The sequence below is a fragment of the Alexandromys fortis genome, unplaced genomic scaffold (genome assembly GCF_014885135.2).
Source record: "Alexandromys fortis isolate MF-2015 unplaced genomic scaffold, M_Fortis_MF-2015_v1.1 scaffold_45, whole genome shotgun sequence".
In the NCBI taxonomy this organism is placed as follows: Eukaryota; Metazoa; Chordata; class Mammalia; order Rodentia; family Cricetidae; genus Alexandromys; species Alexandromys fortis.
The window spans coordinates 77,242-86,973 of record NW_026067926.1 but is presented as its reverse complement, the minus strand read 5'-3'; the positions used below and the strand labels follow the sequence as shown (position 1 = coordinate 86,973).

At 52.7% G+C, this 9,732-nt stretch overlaps 1 protein-coding gene across 1 annotated transcript in view; it reads left to right on the top strand.

Moving 5' to 3' along the window:
* The first annotated feature begins 1,622 nt into the window (after positions 1-1,622).
* The window catches only part of Il21r (interleukin 21 receptor), a 34,638-nt gene continuing 26,528 nt past the window's right edge, over positions 1,623-9,732 (top strand). The window contains exon 1 of the mRNA XM_050143131.1: positions 1,623-1,995. The gene's annotated coding sequence lies outside the window, so the exon portion shown is untranslated. The remainder of the gene's footprint in view (positions 1,996-9,732) is intronic.

Here is a 9,732-nt window from a genome sequence, read left to right as displayed (position 1 = left end):
CCTCAAGGAATGGTGAAATCAGAGTCACCACGCTTTAGCGGTTGCCAGGAGCTCACCTGTGTTTCTCTCAGGGCAGAGGACCCTGAGGCCCACAAACGGAAGGTCTCTCCTCTGGGTCCCCAGCTGGAAGATGCATAGCCCCTGCTGGAGACTTGGGGGGCTCAGGAGAGGAAAGGAACTGAAGACTGTGCCGTCTCCAGACGCACAAAGTGAGGAATCTGATGATTGACGGAAGTCCCAGGCCTGGCCCTCTCATCCTGGGCATGGATGAGTGCTTTGTCATGCATGTCATGCTTAAACTGTTTTGAAACATAAACAAATCTTGTTTCTCACGTGTGTGTATCTTGAGGGGATCGATGCTGCCGATGGGTGAGAACTTAGGAGCTGCCTCGAGAGTGACCGTAGGCAGGGCACTGGGTTCAGGTCAGCATCCCTTTCATTGGTGGAGTGTTGGACAAGTCCCTTCAAAGGCTGACTAAGCACTGGCCTGCTGGGTACAAGGGTGGGCACTGAGTGAGGACCAAAGTATCAGTCTGCCCAGGACAAATATCGTATAAACCAACTGTGAGTTCTGAAGAGGTGAGAGGATTTGGAGGGCAAGTCTCAGGGGATCCTAAAAGCTGCTATAAAGTTAGGGGAGACACCCTTGGACTGGAAAGGGAAGAGGCTGAGGCAGGAGGTTGTCTATGGTTTCACAGGAATGGTACCTCAGCAGGGTCTGAAAAACGTATGGAAATCCCACTACCTTGAATCGACTTGAACTTTCGATAATAAAGTCCTTTTTTCCTGAAAAAAAAAAAGAAAGAAAATTAAAGCCAGGTGGTGGTGGCACACGCCTTTAATCCCAGCACTCGGGAGGCAGAGGCAGGTGGATCTCTGAGTTCAAGGCCAGCCTGGTCTACAAGAGCTAGTTCCAGGACAGGCTCCAAAGTTACAGAGAAATCCTGTATCAAAAAATAAAAAAAGAAAAGAAAAAGAAAGAAAATTAAAACAATTGTTTTCTATTTCTTTCTTGAATTCCCAGCTCTGTGTGGCTGCTCTGTCCTCCTGGCTGGGTATCCACACTTGACAAGTGGGCACAACAAGACTCTCAGGTCTCTCTCCTTCAGGGCAGCAGGGAGAGTCCTTCTTCCTACAGTGCTGAGGCAGGGGAGTAGTGCTTAATATAGAAAGTCTGGTCATGCTGAGGGGGCAGGCAAGGGACAGGAAAAAAATGGACCATTTATCCACCTGCAGGAGAAAGGTCACGAGTGGGTGTCCACCTTCTGTCTCTCCTGTCTGAGCTGAGGGGTTCAACGTGGATACTGAGGACCTTCTCACACCTGCGGTCAGTTTCTACATCCGTGAGAAGTGGGGAGTCCTACTTCACTGCCTGTCTCATGGGACAAGACTGTGAGGTCTGTGGGATGACGTCATCTGCCTGCCAGATGTCACCCCGTAGGCCCCAAATGTCTTGCTGAAGGGTAACCTTTGGGAAGCCGTGGGCGCCTGTTTGAAGGCGTCTTAGTTTTCTCGCCCCTTCTAGAGGACCTGGCTGGGCTGGGCGGGCACTGCTTACCACATCCTCCTGATCCCCACCCCTTGCCTGGCCTCAGACAGACACCACAGCCTCTGCTGGCGGCTCTGTGCATCAGGCGAGTGCACTTCTCCTGTGTGTGCCTGACAGCTGCTTGCCTGTCTGACTTCAGGTCTGTCCATCCCTGGGGCGGCCAACTGGCCCCAGCCCCTTCTGTGCCCTGTCTCTGGCTGCCCCAGCTCCGCTGACTCCCTCTATGTAAGCCCTGTCTAAATGCCCAGCTAGCCCTCAGCCCCAGGACTATCTCAGTGGTGACTCCTTTAGATTCTGGACTTGCACCGGACTGGACCCCTGCCCACCTTCTTAAACCCACACCAACCACCATCACTCTGAGTCCCTCTGTGACTCCCACCCCCAGGAGGCCACCTGGTTGCCCCAGTCTGAGGAATGGCTTTCTGAGGAGGACCTTGAAGAAGCAGGTAAGTAGATGGTAGCCCTGTTTCTCCCTGAGCCGATGGTCCTCAGGCTTTTGCGTCGCACCGTGGTGGGACTCTGAGCTGTCCTGTGCCTGTGTCACCGCTGGGACACAGAGGCAGAGAAGGTTATATGCAATTTAGACTTGGTAGAGTCAAGGCTGGGGTCCCTTGTTCAGCCGGCTTAGAATATCAGCGGGCTTTAGTGTGTGCTTGCGGGTTGTTGGAGGGTTGTGGAAGCAGGGGCATGGCTAACATGATCTCTTGCCTGAGCAGACGGCCTGCAAGAAGTGGGGGGGGAGAAGAAAGTGAGATCTGGATGGTAGCTAGTCTGCTGGACAATGGGTCCTAGGCAGGAGCATGGGGAAGCTTCCATGGGGCTGTTTTGTGGGGAGGGCATCAGAGATGACCAGCCACTGTGGTTTATTACTTAAACTCCATCTAACCCTTCCAGGCGGGTGGGCTGCCTACTTCACAGATAAGGAGACCTGGCTCCACAGGGGAAGTATGACTTTCCTTATGGGACTCGCCAGGATATGGCAAGGTGGGCAGTCCAACCAGGTGTTGCCATCCAAATCCAGAGCATGGGTCACATGGTAAGAGACAACACCTCTTACATGGGGAGGAGAGAGGAGTCTCGAGGTTGTTGGAGACCTAGCCTGGAAGGATGGGGAAGGAGAAGGCAGAAGGGTTGAGTGGAGAAGCCATGGGAGCTAATGCCCGTACTTAGGACTTGCCAAAGGGACCGCAGCAGGTCACAGAGGCATGAGAGTGTCACAGGCAGCTCCTCCGAGAATACCGATGCTCTCGGAGGCAGCCTGGATGTGAGAGCACATGTCAGCCTTTCTAAGTCTCGCTGGAGAACCTGGGCAAGTCTCGCTGCTTCTTCCAGCCTTCTGGGTCCTTGTTTGATGCATCTGTGAAATGGGGAGCAAAGTGGCTCTATCCCTGTGAGGCTCTTTAAGAGAACTCCGGGATGTCAGTGTCGAGATGATGGTTTTAGGTGCTCCCACTCCCAGGCACCTTGACCTGTGGAGGAAGAGAACTAGATGCTAGGAGCTACAGAGAGCAGGGAAGGCTAGAACAGCCTTCTCTACAGAGTTGTAGGCACTTAGGGACCACCCAGAATCCTCAGAGTCCAAGAGAGGCCAGTGGTCCCACAAAGTCCAGTGCATAAGATGGCAATGCTGGGCTCCTTGGGGACACACCTGTCCTTGGGTTAAGAGTGATGGGGAGAGTCCGATCAGAAATTGGAACCCGGCCTGTATGGTGGATGACACCCCATGAGAAGACTCACGGCCCAGAACACCACCTCAGGTAGTTCCTCAGAGGGCACCTGGCTGTGTGATGCCCACAGTGGGGTGCTTACTCTCTGCAATAGCCCTGCCCTAGAGCTGCGGTCTGGGCCTCACTGGGCCTCACAGAGAGAATGATAGAACCTCTGCCTGCTGGGCAGGGGAGATTGGTCCCTCGCCCGAGGCTTCCAACGTGCCCGTCTCTAGAGGCCACTTCAGGCTTCTTTAGCCTGAGAGAGGGAGGTGAGAGTTGGTGCCATAAGGGGCGTCTGGCACTGGAAGGTAGGTGGCTGTCAGTAAGGAGAACAGCATGGCAGAATGGATGAGAGGCAGCCAGGCTGCGTGCTCGGGGGAGGGCTTTCCTTTCTGTCCCACGGCCAAGCAGCACCAGACAGCCATAGGAGGGGCGTGCTTTCTCCCAAAGCTGGGCTCTGCATGGCAGGGAAGAGGGCAGCCATAGCCAGTCAGTGCCCTCGACAGGGGAAGGCCTGCAGGACTCACAGCAGGCCAGCCGGAGAGAGTATCTGGTTTTCTTTAATTACTAGGTGTCCGCCTTGTTGCCGCTAACAAAAAGGGAAGGTTCTTTCTCCATGCCACCCAGTCTGGTTCAAATCTGTGATTCTCCCGTCTCAGCCTCCTGAGGGCTGGCATTACAGGTGTGTGCCACCCACCGTACCACATGGCTGGGGTGGTGCTTCAGCACCTGCTAGTGAGAAAACTGAGTTAAGGTGGTTTTTAAGGCCACCCAGGGAGCCACTTGGAGGGGCTTTGTCCCATGGAGGTGGGACAAAGTCTTCCCCAAGGAAGGGGTTCTCACCTGGCCGCCTTTCCTTCAAATGCTGGTCCAGGGCCCCAGAAACACGAAGTGGGGGGAGCTGGGAGAGGCCCCACCCACAGCCCGCAGCTTGCAGGTGTCGCCCCCCCTCCCCCACCACTCTGGCCCGGGACGAAGGGACTTTTCATGACGACTCAAACAGAAGCGCTGAGTAAACTTGGAACTTCTGAAACACCCTGAGAACATTCCCTGGCCAGGGCCCCTGAAGGACATCTGTACCAGGGCCTCAGCCTGCTGCTGTCCCTGCGGTCCCCAGGGAGGGTCAAAACACAGAACTGTCCCAGGAGGAGGGGCTAATATACGGCCTGGCTCCCTCTCATGCCTCAACCTTCTTCACTGTGTGGCCACGGATACGACTCTGGGCCTCTCTGGGCCTTTGCTCCTTGATCCACTAAGTAAGTTTGGTGTGAGGAACTGAAGCCTCCCAGTTCTGTCCTGTGCGGATTAAAGGCTCAGGCCTCCATCAAGCCAGGGTGGGCTGTGGAGAATGGAGGACCTGGTGCTGTCTCGGCCCAGTTCTCTGCTGGAGTCAAGCAATCATGCTTCAGACCAGTCCCTGTCTGTGAGCCACAGGGAGAGACTGTACCCCTGAGCAAGGCTGCAAGAATAGTCGATTTTGTTGAGGTTGTCCAGGTTGGAGGAGGTTCTGGTGCATAGAGCCACACAGCCACCGGGAGGGGGTCAGGCCCTTGCTCATGGCCAGCCGCCACCCACCAAGCCATGAGCCTGATGTCCTCAGCTGTAACACAACCCACCATGCTGGGGAAAACAGGCACCGGTAAACTCAGATACCTACTTCCTTGCTTCTTGCTTGAAGCACAACCGCTGAGCCTGGTCTACAGATGTACAGAGCTGAGCTCAGACAAAGCCAAAAAGGTGGCTGAAGACCCAAGGGGGTCAGAGTTGTCTTCTGGTCCAGGCCTGCTCGTCTCATTCATCCACCTGGAAACTCTGCTGAACTGAGCCTGCGGTGTGCCATCTCTGAATATCCTCGGTCGTGTCTAATCTGAGGACAGTCTTCTCTATCCGACTCTAGGAGCTGGGGCTGTGCGTGTGATGGGGGTGGGGGTGGGGTACCTCCTGGGGATAATGACAAAGCTGATGGGAAAACCGGGTCTCCGGGGACTGCTCAGTGGCTGTTCCATCGCGTGGCCCCCATTCATCCGTACACTCGTTATCAATGCGTTCTGCACCCCATTCTACCAACGGGGGATGTTGTGGTGAAGAAAGCTGGTGATTTGTCAACCTCTGGGACCTGATGTGTCCAGACAATGATGGGTCTTAAAGACAAGACAGAGGCAGTCACTGTCCTGATATTACGACAGCTATGAAGAGGACCAGAGTGGACCCACTTCCAAGGAAGCAGGCAGTCTCTTTAGGGGTGACCCTGAAGTTGAAATCTGTGGATGTGGCTGCAGAGAACCTGGGGGGAGAGAGTGTTAGCGGAGCAATCGCATGTGCAAAGGTCCTAAGATAGGGGATATTGGAGCACGGATGTACTTATCCTACAGACATGCCGAGGTTTTCAGTGTCTCAGCTCGCTCAAGAAACAAGAACCCAACCGAGTCAACTAACACTGGAGTGCACAGGCTGCACGGTTCTTCACCAAAGAAAGGGACCCCTGTCATTTAGCCATCCATGCAACCTGTGTGTGTACCTGCCATGTGTGAGGCAGGGCTTAGCCACAGGGGGTTCGGCAGGAACGAAGCCCATGTGGTTTCTGCTGGGTTGTTGCTTAGAAGGTGAATGGAAACGGTGTGTGTGTGGGGGGGGGGGGTGACAGAACCCAGAGGAAGAGGTGACTCACTCTCTTTGGAGAGATCAAAGAAGACAGCCATGACATTTGAACTTAGCTTTGAAGACCCAGTAGGAGGCTGACAGTCAGGGAGCACAGAAAGTTCCAATGACTGAAAGTTCCAGGTGTGAGAAGGGTGAAAGCCAGGCGAAGGCAACTTATGAGTGAGATCCTGGCAGTCTGGTGTGCTTGGAGCCCAGAGCAAGCCATGAAGGGGTGGTGCGTGCGTGTGTGTGTGTGTGTGTGTGTGTGTGTGTGTGTACATGCTAGGCTTTTCTCTGCAGGTCTAGGTGAGATTATGGAATGATGCGGAGAAAGGATGGGTTGGAGGACATAGCCAGAGACCAGGGCCAGAGAAGAGCAGCAGACAAGTCCGTGCCTGGAGGAGCCAGAAGCCCTCCCTCTGGTTCCCCCTTGGGAAGTCCCTAAACAGACACACTTCTCCTTCTGGTGACCTGCTGGCTCTTGTGCATGGCTCTTCTGGGGAGTCCCTCTGCGCCTGCCCCATGGCTCCTCTGTCAGGGTAGGGATGGGACATTTTACTTTCAGAATATTTTCACCTTTCACTTTCAGCCCTGTTGCTCACACCTCATTTATCATGAGCTGAACACAGCCTGAAATTGGTCCAGCAGATTCCGTTCCTTTATCATTAGTGGGAACAGGGCAGGGGAACCAAGAACTCAGGGTCTTCCAGTTCAGGGGAGGTGGGATGCATGCCATGGATGCACAGGTCTGGTTAGGTCACATGGGGCTTTGCTTCCTGGCACAGAACCTCGGAGTGGAGGCGCTGGGACCCACGTGGCAAGGGCACGCTTTCCAAGGCAGTCCCGTCAGTTCAAACCTCCACTCAGTGTAGACTCTGAGGATGCAGAGAAACCATGACAAGGACTGACTGCGGGCTCTTCCCCTGGCGCTCAGAATTTTGTTTTATGTATCAGGTAAATTGAGCAGTGCAGGCACGCGTGGAGGCCAGGGGTCATTGCTGAGTTCCCTGCTCCATCGCTGTCTGCCTTGTTGGTTGAGATGGAGTCTCTCACCGAACCTGACGCTCACTGTTTCGACTAGGCTGGCCATCAGCGAGCTTTGGGGCTCCACCTGTCTCTGCCTCCCAACACTGAGGCTGCAGATACATGGAACCACCCTGACTCTTGAGTGGGTGCTAGGGATCTGAGCTTGGGTCCTCGTACTCGTTCAGCAGGCACTTCTCTCAACGAGCCACTGCGTCGCCCCACTAGGTGAACAGCCTTTCTTAATGTTCATGAAATTCAACTTATCACTCTTCTTTTCTTTTCTCTTTTATTCCTGAGCTATAAGTGTGTTTAAGAAGTTGGACTGGCACCAAGGTCATTAGAACTCAACTCCCAAGTAAATACAGAGATAACTTCTTACGTATGAATGCCCAGCCTTAGCTTGCCTTGTTTCTAGCCAGCTTTTCTAACTTAAATTATCCCGTTTCTCTTTAACTGCATTTTGCCTCTGGGTTTTTAACCTTTCTTTATTCTATACGCCTTCCTTCCCTTCTCACTCCCTGGCTAGATGCGTGCCTGGTGGGCCGACCCCTAGCACCTTTCTCTCCTCCTTTTCTCGCCTCTCTCTCTTCTTTTGAGCCTAGATTTCTCCTCCTATTTATTCTCTCTGTGGCAGCCCCACCCATCCCTCTCCTGTCTAGTTACCGGCCATTCGTCTCTTTATTAGACAGTCAGGTGTTTTAGATAGGCAAAGTAACACGACATAAAAGAATGCAACACATCTTTGCATCATTAAACAAACATTCCACAGCATAAACAAAAGTAACACATCTTCAACTAATATTCCACCACAGAACATCATTCCACTTTCTGCTGGGTCGTTTATTATTTTACTTTCACATTGAGCCTATAGCATGTCTGGAACTGGCTTCTGTTTCCTGACAGTACCGGGTGATTGAAGCTAGGGCCTTGTGTGTGCCGGGAGAACACTCGACTCTTGAGCTATGGCTCAGCCCCAGGAATTGACTTTTATGCTCTGTGTGAAGTAGGATTCAAGGGTTGTTTTTAGCTGCCTGATTATTCAACTAATATGCCATTTTTGTTGTTGTTTTGATTGCTTTTACATGTTTGTTGTTTTGAGACAGAACCTCTTTATGTAACTCTGGCTGCCCTGAAGCTTGCTACATAGACCAGGCTGACCTCAAATTCAGAGACTCTCCTGCCTCTGCCTCCCTGGTACTGGGATTAAAAACATGTGCCGTAGAGCCTGGCTTTGCTGTTGTTTTGAGATGGCAGTCTCTCCGTGTAGCTCAAGCTAACCTAAAACTTTCCATTCATTTTAAAGGCCAGGCCTCCTCCACCCAAATGCAGTGGCAATTTTGTCGGCAGTCCAGCGGCTACAAGCCAGTTCATTTGCGGCCCTCCTTCTTTCCCATCAGGCAGTTTGGTTTCTTGGCAGTGACTTCCTTCAAATGACTCTGCTAATGTTGGAATAATCTTATCAGTTTTCCTGGGGAGCCCTGCTAGAGATTGTATGTATGCTGAGACTTCCTTGAAACTTCTCTGTCCATGAGCGCAGTCTGTCCAGCCCTTCATTTCTCACTCCTCTCATTCATCTTAGCAAGTCTGACGTCGTTTGAGCTGCTCTTGTTGTTAACGTGAAGTTACAGCTTTTTACTTATTTACCTGAGGGGGTGTGGCAGGGCATGCCTGTGGAGGACAGAGGGCAACAGAGACTCCATTCTCTCCTTCTGCCTTGTGGGTCTGTCTTAGTTAGGGTTTCTAGCTGTGGCGAAACAAAGGCAACTATTGGGGGAAGGGTTTATTTCATCTTACAGCCTGTAGTTAGTCATCCAGGGAAGTCAAGGGCAGGAACCTGGAAGCAGGAACCGAAGCAGAGGCCGTGGAGGGGTGCTGCTTACTGGCTTGCTCCATCTATCAGCTGCTGCTGTCCTTGGCAGTCATCCCCTGGTCCTGCCATCTCTAAAACGCTGGAGTCTCCACGGCAACTGGGCTGTACCGAGAGTCTCTTCTGAGCTCTCCTCAGGGGCTCTGATCCTACCACAGGGTGCCAAGCCTCAACTTCTCTCCTTGACCCCTTCTAGCCTTCAAAGCCAGTATCACCTGGAGAACTCGTACACATTACCAAGTTCCTCTGCCAGCCTGGGTTCGGCATTGGGGGCCTCTGGAGCACAACTTTGTGTGCTGACTCTGAGGAAACATCTAGAAGATTTCCCTCAATGATGCTGGTTTCTTCTTAATCACTGCCAGTTTTTCAGCCCCAGTGGACCAGAACCACAGATTCTTAATTCATACTACCAAAAGGCCTCAGCCGGGTCTTTCACAGGCCTCCCATGTCTGTACTGCTCTCAGAGTTATCTTCTATGTTCCCATGGCTCCTTAGTTCTGGGCACTCATTGACCTTTCCAGCCCAAAGTTCCAAAGTCTTTCCACAATCCTCCCCCCAAAATATAGTCAGGTCCCATCACAGCAGCACCCTGTAACCCGGTACCAATCTCTACCTTACCTGGGGGTTTCTATTGCTGGGATAAAACATCATGGCCAAAAGCAACTTGGAGAGGAAAGGTTTTATTTCAGCTTCTGCATCTCAGCTTACACTCCCAAACTGAGGGAAGCCAGGGCAGGAGCTCATCAGAAGCCACGAAAGATGCTTACCGGCTTCATCTCCTGGACTGTTCAGCTTGTTTCCTCATACCACCCAGGACCAGCTGCCCAGGAGTGAGGCCTCCCTGCGGCCTAGGCCTACCCACATCAACCATCTGTCAAGAAAATGCCCTAAAGACTTGCCTACAGGCGATCTGAATGGAGGCATTTTCTTAATTGGACTAA